Source organism: Dreissena polymorpha, chromosome 2 (assembly GCF_020536995.1).
Source record: "Dreissena polymorpha isolate Duluth1 chromosome 2, UMN_Dpol_1.0, whole genome shotgun sequence".
Classification (NCBI taxonomy): Eukaryota; Metazoa; Mollusca; class Bivalvia; order Myida; family Dreissenidae; genus Dreissena; species Dreissena polymorpha.
In genome coordinates this window covers 48,188,028-48,199,782 of record NC_068356.1, presented here as the reverse complement: position 1 = coordinate 48,199,782, position 11,755 = coordinate 48,188,028, and the positions used below count along the sequence as shown (strand labels likewise).

The 11,755-nt window shown below is 35.7% G+C and overlaps 1 non-coding gene and 1 pseudogene across 1 annotated transcript; both read right to left on the bottom strand.

Annotated features, from left to right (window-relative positions):
• Nucleotides 1-4,435: 4,435 nt before the first annotated feature.
• On the bottom strand, nt 4,436-4,579 carry LOC127870544 (small nucleolar RNA snR44; annotated as a pseudogene).
• Nucleotides 4,580-4,879: 300 nt separating this feature from the next.
• Nucleotides 4,880-5,058, bottom strand: LOC127870551 (small nucleolar RNA snR44). The gene has a single exon (XR_008044887.1). It is a non-coding gene; the product is annotated as a small nucleolar RNA snR44 (small nucleolar RNA).
• Between the last annotated feature and the right edge of the window lie 6,697 nt (nt 5,059-11,755).

The window sequence follows — 11,755 nt, the reverse complement described above, 5'->3', positions numbered from 1 at the left end:
TAACCACTTGCCTCGCTGGCTCAGATAGTCCACCCGGAAACAACCACCTGTTTGTACAATATCAGAAAATAAACGTGATTAAAATAACATTATTTTGTCAATCCGGACATTTGTTGCTACCCTATTTTGAAAGCCTGGACATCGGTTCTTACCTTTTTGACAGCCCGGACATTGGCTCCTACAGTATTGATGTCCCTGACACTCATTATACATCGGCTTATTGTTTAAAAAAAGTTTTAAAAAAAATGATTTGTTGACTTAATACGAGAAGATAATCTTTTATAACGTATGGATCATTTGTCAAAATCATTAAGGAACCAATAACCGCTGATGTCAAAATAAGCGTGGGAACCTTGTCCGTAAGAACAAACGTGAATAACGCAAATATAATAATCAATGTTTACGTGCCGTTATGAAGTTATTATCCCCCGCCATAGGCGGAGGGATATTGTTTTGGCGTTGTCCGTCCGTCTTTCCGTCCTTCCGTCCGTCTTTCCGTTCGGAGGAAGTGCTTTGGCGGATTTCAATGAAACTTGGTATGAGTATATATATGGATAAGAGGATGATGCGCGCCTAATGGCATTGTACACCATTGGATAATAAAGGAGTTATGGCCCTTTGTATCTTGAAAAAATGCTTCTTTGAGTGTCAAATATAACACTTTTGTGTCCAGAAGCATATTGGCGGGGGATATCAGTTCAACTAATTTGCTTGTTTCTTATAATTTCGAAATCGGCGATACACCGAGAAAGGATGCATTAGTTTTATGATGTTGTTTTATTGAACCTCAATTTTATTAAAATATTAAGCCATTATCAAATTGAATTAAAATATAATTTAAAAGCTTTTATAGCGTTTTAAAGCTTTCAATCTCTAAGGACGTGACTGTGTACTGAGTGTGCTGCGCCGTGTCTTTGGGATAACGGTGTAACTATTTGACCTATTTCTTACGTTTAAAGGCCCTTTCAACACAAGAGTTAAGCTTTCTCAACAGTATTGTTATTCTTCTGCAATCATTTTAGTAAAATAAGCGTGCAGAAATCAGTGCTTGTATTAGCTAATGTGTATACATGTATACACTAATTGTTTGCGTTCATGCACTGCGCATGTGTGTTCGACTTACCGCATCCAACGTTCATGTGCCATCCAAATGCCGAATATATGCTGCTCAGGTTAGATACAGAACTTGCTCTTTTCTTCGTGGTACTGAATATAAAGACATCGTGAGCAAATCCAGCGTACATTTCTGTTTCAATTATCGACATGTCAATCTATATATTATAATTTTATATCGATTTCAAGCTAGGAAAGGCACTTAGAGCGAATAAGTTCTTTCCTTCTATATACCTGAAAGTAAACGAAGCATTATAGTGATAGATGGAGTGCAACCGACATAAGCCAAGGCTGTGAATTTTTTGCGCTCCGTAAAAATCTAAGTCTTAAATGCTTTAAAGCTAGGTTTTCAAACAATATACTAGTATACAAACTTTTGAAAGCATACTAACAAAGGCTTCGTTTAAGACGAAATTTTGTGTTAAAAGTTAATCAAAGTGCACACATTGTTGTGAATTTTGAAAATGGAAATATCTAGGTCAAGTGCGACTGAAAATGACAACAAAGATGGCGACCCGCCATTAGTGTTTCTTCGTGAACGTGACTTGTTCGGCGAGCGAAAGCCACAAAAGGAAGAATGGTTGAGACACGAGGAACTATACACCGCAATAGCTCAACGCATCGACCAAGCCAAATTACAGGCCTTCAAAGGGTACGTACAATGTGGCGTTTCTATGTTGACAATTTGAGTGACAAAGTTGTTTTGATGTCGGATGGTGTTCCTGTAAGGGGACGCATCATAAGTGTCTTGAATACAAATCCGGACCGACCAGATGGCGAAAACTCTACACGGGTATGTGTTAAAAATATACCACTTTCTGTCGATGACGGACTGATCACAAGAACATTAACGTTTAAGGGTATTGACGTCATTTCAAACAGAAGGGACAAACTTCGCATAAATGGTAAATTGACCAACTGTTGCACAGGTGATCGAATTTGCATAGTCCAGGGATTTCAATAGACGCAGAATCCTGCGTTTTGACGCGAGCAAATTAAAAATGACTCGTTTTTGACGCAATCCTTTTTTCTGCCGTGCGTCATTTTGACGCATCGAAAATTAAACCCGTGCGTCAGTCAGTTAACATATCGAGTTCCATGGTAATAAATCCCGCTGTGCTCCCAATTGAAATTAATGTTTCAGTATTTGAAACTCGGTCTATAATCGAAAGAATACCCCATGCGTTGTTAATCTTATCTGATCTCTTCCCATGTCACCGTCTAAATAGTGCGTGCGCACTAACTGGGTAATTGGCAGCAGTAATTACGTGATAATTGATTGACCATCCGATAATTGCAGAGTTTTTTGCAGACTTTGCAGACGGCAAGGTTAAAGAAAGTCGGCAAAAATAAAGAAAAAACAAAATTGATCAAAGGTCTATTAATTACGTAGATCCACTATTCAGTCCAGCGAGTTTTGTCAGTTTGTTAATCCACCGATAATTACGAGTAACACCCATATATCTTATCTAAACTGGAATACCAGTTCATTTTTTTATACTAACAAGTCATAATACTACAAATAATCATTGAAAAAACACATTTCCTCGATTGTATATAAATTATCCGAGTAGAATTAAATTTCTACGTCATGACTTACGACATTGTAAATGGCGGACGTATTGTAAATTGAATTTAACCCGCGTGCAATTCAAAGCTGGCGATTTAAATTACAAGTAATGGTGATTCAATAATGGAGAAAGCATTAACTGGATTTAACAAACATTTGATAAGGTTTGTTAAACCAGAAAACAACAATGAAAATTTGGATTATTAAATTTAAACTACTACAGGTAAGGCATTCTTTAGTGTACATATTTCGGACATGTATAGTATTCGGATAAACAGTAATAGATATACTAGTTGCTCCATGCATTTAGATTGTGTTTTGTTACAAAAGCTATCATAGGGATGATGATAATATAATGACGATAAATATGTGATAAAAAGGTACTGCCGGTACATATCTTAAATTACTTAAATGTGTTAAAACTTAAAAGACTTAAATGTGTTATGATGAAGTAGATTTTAATGAGCATTTATTGTTTTTACAAATAAACATAGTATAGTGATAGAAATAATAAAAGTTATGAAATGAAAACATTTATGTGGATATTGTTCGCACAAGTTATTTATATTTTGTCATTATCTTTGTGTACCATTAAAATATGTTAAGTTATGTATCATGGTATTGTTATTTAATAAAGCAGTATAACGTTTTAAGATATTGTGTTACTCTTAGAGCATATCGACACAGAAACCCTATGTGATTCAATCACTACACATTCAAACACAGACTGTGAAAACGTGAAACCCGTGGACACCTCTATCATAAAACACACACCGACTGTGCGAAGTCGATCCGCTAGCGCCACGAGATCCACGACTAGTTTATGGTGTACGAACTGGTCCAAAACTATTCTAAACTGTCCGGGACGGTTTATAAACCGTCCGGGACGGTTTGTAAACTGTCCCGGACAGTTTACTAAACTGTCCCGGACAGTTTCTTACTTTTGAACCGCTCGTGCGTCTGTAAACTGTACCGGGCGATTTATTTTGTGGATTACAAACCGTCCGGGACAGTTTAGGAAATCAATTCCTAATCAGAACACTCCTTACAATAATGCTTTTCTTTAGAAGTCGTAATGTAATATCGTTGTCATCTCGAGCGACGCTATTTTTCTCGGACAAAACATGATTTTAAAAATATTTAATCAATAATTGCTGCCAAAAACGCCAGAGTTAAAAATGAATATTTTAAGTACTCGAAATAAATGTATTTGCCCACAAAGTATTTCTGACATTGGTAACGAATTTCTTCTTTTACAGTCGCTGCCCTGAAAATGTCGAGTAGGTGTAAACTCGGGATATGATGTGGTCATTCTGTTCACATTTCTAGCCAGAGCATCCAATCTTGTCAGTGAAGAATAAATCACCTCAATGAACCTATTTGTCTCTAAAATTCTTGTAATGGAATTAAACACATCCCGACAAGTCTCTAAAAACCGATCTCTGTCCATATTCGCGTAACAATGATAAATTATCGAACAATCACTCGAGTAAACGTTATTAAAAAGGAAATTCTCACTTTCGAAATGGCACACAAATGCGAAGTGTTACGAGTGTTCTGATTGATTGATTGACTCCTCTTAAGAACCTATGCCGTACTAAAATTTATGCCTGTAAACCGTCCGGGACAGTTTAGGAAACCGTCCCGGACAGTTTCCAGGAAACCGTCCCGGACAGTTTCCTAAACTGTCCCGGACGGTTTGTAATCCACAAAATAAATCGCCCGGTACAGTTTACAGACGCACGAGCGGTTCAATATGGTGTACGAACTGGTCCAAAACTATTCTAAACTGTCCGGGACAGTTTAGAAACCGTCCGGGACGGTTTGTAAACTGTCCCGGACAGTTTACTAAACTGTCCCGAAACTGTCCCGGACAGTTTACTAAACTGTCCCGGACAGTTTACAAACTGTCCGGGACGGTTTAGGAAAGTTTTGGACCGTTCGTGCGCATAAACCGTCCGGGACGGTTTAAACTGTCCGGGACAGTTTAGTAAACTGTCCGGGACGGTTTTAACTGTCCGACTATGGTCTTAAGAACCTATGCCGTACTAAAATTTATGCCTGCAAACCGTCCGGGACAGTTTAGGAAACCGTCCCGGACAGTTTCCAGGAAACCGTCCCGGACAGTTTCCTAAACTGTCCCGGACGGTTTGTAATCCACAAAATAAATCGCCCGGTACAGTTTACAGACGCACGAGCGGTTCAAAAGTAAGAAACTGTCCGGGACAGTTTTGTAAACTGTCCGGGACAGTTTACAAACCGTCCCGGACGGTTTATAAACCGTCCCGGACAGTTTATAATAGTTTTGGACCAGTTCGTACACCATAGTTCAAAAGTAAGAAACTGTCCGGGACAGTTTAGTAAACTGTCCGGGACAGTTTACAAACCGTCCCGGACGGTTTATAAACCGTCCCGGACAGTTTAGAATAGTTTTGGACCAGTTCGTACACCATACTAGTTGCAGTCAACAGTCGATTATCCGTTTTACAGAAAGCATACATGCGCCTGCTACTTCGACGCCAAACAAGGGCAGGCAAATGAACGCTACGACAAGATCGCCGCCTACACCTGGGCCCGGTTTAATGAGAGCGACCATGGTCGAGTAAGTATGGTTGTTCCAGCGAATAATAACCACACAGTCGCGCGACTACAGTCGGGTGTTGTAGTTTTTCATTAAACTGGCCCCAGTTGATGAATTACAGAAGAAAACACAGTCTTCTGACAAGAAGACGACACAACACGCAAAGAAGAGTAACATTTGCAATGTCCTTCTCATATTGTAGTATCAGTAGCAGTAGTAGTATAGTAGAAGTAGTAGTAGTAGTAGTAGTAGTAGTAGTAGTAGTAGTAGTAATAGTAGTAGTAGTAGTAGTAGTAGTAGTAGTAGTAGTAGTAGTAGTAGTTGTTGTAGTAGTAGTAGTAGTAGTAGTAGTAGTAGTAGTAGTAGTAGTAGTAGTAGTAGTAGTAGTAGTAGTAGTAGTAGAAGTAGTAGTAGTAGTAGTAGTAGAAGTAGTAGTAGTAGTAGTAGTAGAAGTAGTAGTAGTAGTAGTAGTAGTAGTAGTAGTAGTAGTAGTAGTAGTAGTAGTAGTAGTAGTTGTAGTAGTAGTAGTAGTAGTAGTTGTAGTAGTAGTAGTAGTAGTAGTAGTAGTAGTAGTAGTAGTAGTAGTAGTAGTAGTAGTACATGTAGTAGTAGTAGTAATAGCAGCAACAACAACAACAGCAGCAGTAGTAGTAGCAGTAATAAGAGTACTAATAGTAGTATGTAATGTTATATCAGAGCCTTGCCTGCTTTGACCAGCTTTGTATATGCGTACAGAATATTTACACATGTTACGCAAAATTTGATTGGCTGACTAACTCGGGATCTCGAGATAGCGAAAATGCACTCTGCCTTTATTTACTGCACCGCTCTTTTCTTAATTGTACGCCGCTTTTATTTAGTTTCGCACTCCGCTTTTTTCTATCTTGTGGCCACGACATAGCTAACTCGTGGCCACGAGATAGAAAAAAGAGGAGAGCAATTTTAAAGAAGCACCGCTCCTTTTTTAATTGTACGCCGCTTTTATTAAGTTTTGCTCTCCTCTTTTTCCTATCTCGTGGCCACGACATAGCTAACTCGTGGCCACGAGATAGAAAAAAGAGGAGAGCAATAAAAAAAAAGAGAAGTGAATGTCACCTCTATGCCACCGTACATTAGACTATGTGTAAGCGAACTCAATGTTGATTGGCCAGCTACCACGTGCGCTTCAATTACAGCAAGGTCAAGCGATGGCTCTTGTTCTGGTGCAGACCGGTTTTCGATTATTGTTCAAATTGCGAACAATTTCATTGAAACAATAAGCTAGTGTTACGATGGATAATTAAGCAATCAAAATTAACAACATTCCATTTAAAGCTTAAATAAATGGTGAAAAATGATACTATTGGTGGGGAAATTGTATTTTGAGGTGAAAAAATTCTGGTAGGGGAAGACGCCGACTATCGGCGTCACTTTCTAAGTAAAAAAACACTGAATATTTCTTCAATGTAATTCATTTATTTCAGCTGTATGAAATTTATTTAATTTAGACGCCAAAAATATTTTGGATATATATATAATATTATCGCTGGCAGAAAATCAGCGCATTTTACAGATTTAATGGGCTTTACATAACATGTAAGAACTCCGGTACATCACAGCATGAAAAGTTGGAAGCTACTGGCCAGATGTCAGTGACAATTCACTTTTATTTGAATGATTTTTAATACCAATTTTAAATATAAACAAAACAGGCCGTCAAGCTATTAACTTTTTGAACGTATACCACAAAAACAGTTTTGTGTTGTGTTCATGGAAAAAAAATTGGTGAAACTTTCACCAATCAAGCATGTTTGAAAACATCGAAAGAATGGTACTGCCCGAGAAATCATAGAAATAAAGGTATTGCGCGAGAAAACACAGAGAGAATGGTGTTGCCCGAGAAAAACATAGAAATAATGGTATTGCCAAAGAAAAGATAAAAACAATGGTATTGCCCGCGAAAACAAAGAAAGAATTGTTTTGCCCGAGAAATCATAGAAATAATTGTTTTTCCCGAGAAAAAATAAAAAAGAATGGTATTGCCCGAGAAAAGATAGAAAGAATGGTATTGTCCGAAAAAACATAGAAAGAATGGTTTTGCCCGCAAAAATATAGAAAAAATGGTATTGCCCGAAAAAAACATAGAAAGAATGGTATTGCCCGAGAAAAACATAAAAAGAATGGTATTTCCCGAGAAAACTTTATTTGAAGTCATCAAAGATTCATTGAAGCAACCACTCGTGGCGGCCATCTAAAGTAATGACTTAAATGATTCAAATTATAACTCCAAAGATCTGACTGTATCTGATATCTGATATAGATAACGATGAACTCGAGCTATTTAATGAGATAGTTCAGGTTGTGCAAAAAGAAGAAAAGACTCGGCTACTTACCCAGAGTCAGAAACTAGACAATGTGGATCCAAATACACTTCTCAATTACTTACTGAATGCCATAACCACAATACATAACATCTATGCATCCCGAAAATCAAAGCGAATGCAATCAGATCGACTACCTTCTTTAGATGAATTTGAATAACGCAATTAAAACTCGCAAAAGGTGAGCGAATCGTTTAACGTATCTTATAATGGAAAAAATCACATTAAAAAAAAATACGTGATGGAAAATACATCAATCAAATCCGTAAATAATGATCTTAGTATTAAAATCAACTTAACCCCCACACTTCCTCTACTATTCTAAAAATATCAACACAAAGTAATGTTATTCATGATATATTTTACATAACAATATCACAGACTAAATACATTTCCAAATAACAAACTATACACACATATATTTTCTATATCGCTCATATTACAATTGCTGATATTCAAAAAAAAAAAATAACCACCTCAATACATCAAAAGTATCAGGACTTGATACTTTAGTCCTAAAATTATCAATATTGCAGTGATACCATTGTCGGCCAAATAATCTTTATAACAAAAAAATGTGTTCAAACTGGAATTGTTACTGGGCAGAAGGAGGCATACAATTAACCAACATAAACAGTTTCAGACAAAATATATTTTAGACTTAGTTCTATACTCCGAACAATTTCAAAAATATTTGAAAGACATTTAACAAATCACATTAAATCATATCTTCAAAAACATAATCCTATGCTAGTCAGTCAGAGCGGTATCCGCAAAAAAATGGCGGATTATGTTTATGGTCAGACATCTTTGATTCGTTGAGAAGAATATTAGCTTACAAAAAATATTTTAGTAGGATTTTCAGCTCTGTGTTCTTCGACCTTCGTCAAACCTTTGAATTTCTAGATAATGATATTATACTTTAAAAAGTATGTATCGTTTTCCTCAAAATGCCTTAATATTCATGAAATCATAAGTGTCAAATAGAAAACAGTCTATTAAAAGGAGATCAAATAAATCTCTTTATTTTTTCAAAGTATTTCAAACTCGGTCTTTTTCTTGTTTCTGACATATAATTACTACATAATTTTAATTCATATGTATTCAGATGACTTGTAAACAAACATCAGCTTTTTATTTCTTTTGCTCGTTACATTGTATCTTAAATTTGCATAAATGTTGATAGTGAGTGTTTACTTGTAACATTAATGATAATGAGGATGATAACAATAAACTAAATCAATAATTAAATGCGAGCATTGTTTGTTTTCTTATGATGGTTTGTATTTCTACTACTATAAATATTCAAAGTAGAGTATTAGTAGTAGAAGTAAGAGTATTAATAAAACAACTAAACTTACTGCGCCGCCTTGGGCTTAGACGTCCCTTGCATCTCTGGGCTACGCGTTTGCTTGTCCTCCAAAAATAATAATACTGAGGTGCGCGTTTGATTGTCCTTCCAAAAATATAATATTGAAACTATTCATAATATGTCATTGGAAAGTATAATGGCAAAGTAATAAACTAACAGTATATATTGACGTCAAAACCTCGTGAAAACGTATCGTAAACATCTACCTTAAACATTGTGAAATTTTGTAAGAAATTAACACATTATTGGCAGTTGCCAAGCGTTAAGTATGCTAAACGTTCGCGCTCTTCAAGCAAATCCATATTATATTTTTATTTGTGGCATCGTAAGGAACTATTGATTTTCATAAAGGATTTATGAGAGTTTTCTTTTTTTTGAAATTGCAATAGATTTTAAGAGTGGGTGCAGCTATGCAATCCGATATGGCATAAATACGTTTTTAATCACTGATCAATGTAAATTATCGTAGGTTGCATGGTAAAACATGGCGTAATAAAACCTGGATATTTAATTATACATGTAAATACATACATGTACAGGTAAATAATTACAATAAGTGTTGAGCCTTGGAGGATCTTATGAATTGACATATGTATTTTCTAGTTGGTTTGATTTTAAAATTTAGAAACAAGATTTTCCATTTTTAATAGTTGTCATGATTCGATACAACAACAATATTAAAAACAACATTATAAATTTTAAAAAAATGCATTTTTATATGCAAACGGCGAAACAAGATTTGTAACTAAAACAAATCTTTTAAAAATATATCGACCCGTTTAATTATACATCGAAATCTGTTTACCAATACAGCGTTCGGAAAACTTGTCATTGAAGGTAAAAAACGTATGTTAATAACAAAGCTTTCTTATTCAATATACGCTGACTCGTAATTCTTGGTCCACAGCACGGTAGATCTTGCTTTCGAAGGTCACGGGTAAAGTTTATCCAACTTTGTGTGCTTTTATTATAATTTGATACCAGTCTTTATGTTTTATATTTGTTGATTATTTCTTTCAATGACATTTTTAGTACGAAATTTGAGAGCAAGTCAGTTTCAATGACCATACGGGATTTCAGAATGAAGAAAGGTCGGCTCGTTGACTACCGCGCGTAATGTTTACGTTACAATTACGCCCAGAACAATATACATTCGATAAGTAATGTAAATAAGCCGTTAACGAATAGCTATGACGTGCTAACGCGGTAGCTATCACGTGCGCACGTGATAGCTGACCAATCAGAAAAGGTATCAAATAAGTGATTATTAAGATATAATTAGATATAAAAACACACCATGTGCTCAGTGTGCTAGTTACAATATGGCTGACATTTTGACAAGTTTCATTGGTCAATTATTGCTTTCGCATGCGCTACCTGTTCTGATCTGATATCTTTTCTGATTGGTCAGCTATGACGTGCGCACGTCATAGCTATCGCGTGCGCACGTCATAGCTATCGCGTGCGCACGTCATTGCTATCGCATACGCACGTTATAGAGACCGTTAAATAAAACATTTCCTATGTCACCTTTATGCCACCGTACATTTTTGTCTTTCATTAATGACTTAAACCCGGGGAGACGCATGCCTGAGAGCAATGGACCATAACAATTGCTTAATACGGTAAATAGCCATGTATACCGGTAGAAAAAAATAGTTCAACCCAACAGCATTCTAAATGATATTTTCCTATTAAGGAAGCAGTTTGTTTGATGTTTTTACTTTTTTTGTTCTGTATCATTTCAGGCAAGAGTTAACAAAGCTGTGAAGTTGTATTTAATTAAAAGTAGAAACACTATTGTACATTGAGTTATTGATTTTATTTCAATATGGTTATAATTTTTGGACATTTAATATTTGTCTCTAAATTGTTGGACACCTGTAATATTTTCGGTGTCCGAAGTCATTACGGTTGGTGGTACTTTCATATTCAAAATAAAATACGATATTCACGTTTAAAGGCAGATGATATGTTATTTTTGTTTTGTTGATTTGCGCACACCTCTGGTGATTTCTTATGTAAATCCATGCCACGCAACAAAGCCTCCGGTTTGCATTGAACAGTTAAAAAATCTGGTTTCCATAGTAACCTTTTCTGCAATTATCATCTTTGCATTTATTGATGTATTCAGGTAATCCGGTTCTACACAATTATCGCGAAGTTTTCCTCTTAGAAATAAACGTCTGTAAAATTCAATAGCTGTTAATGAATTTCTATAGCAACCGATATTGACTTGCCCTGGTACGTTTAATGATGATAGATTCTAAGGACGTAGTTGACTGTTGAGTCCCAATCGATCCTAAATTAATGTTAACTAACCACTGATTTGACTGGCACCACATGGTTACGTTAATTCTGTATTCATCGGGAATAATTGACAAAACGTGTCTACTTATTCCAATCATCAGTATTTTATTCAGTGTAAAACGTCCTCAGTCCCGAATAAAAAGAATTCGTACGTTTGATAATCTTAACAAAAAACGCAGTCCTTCCCTTCATACTACAGATAACGATACATAAAAACAGACCGACCGATCGTCTTTTAATTTTGATTCATAAAAGCTGTATTTATTCCTGTTTTATTTTTAATTTCTTTTATGTCTCTTTCGCTACCAAGGCATAGTCGTAAATGTCTTTTAAAAGTTCTTTTGAACACACGTTATTCAAAATAATAATGATAGTTCTGTTGTTGAAATATATTGATAGTAATACAATTTATTAAATTTAAAATGATCCTTTGGAGTAAACATGTAAAG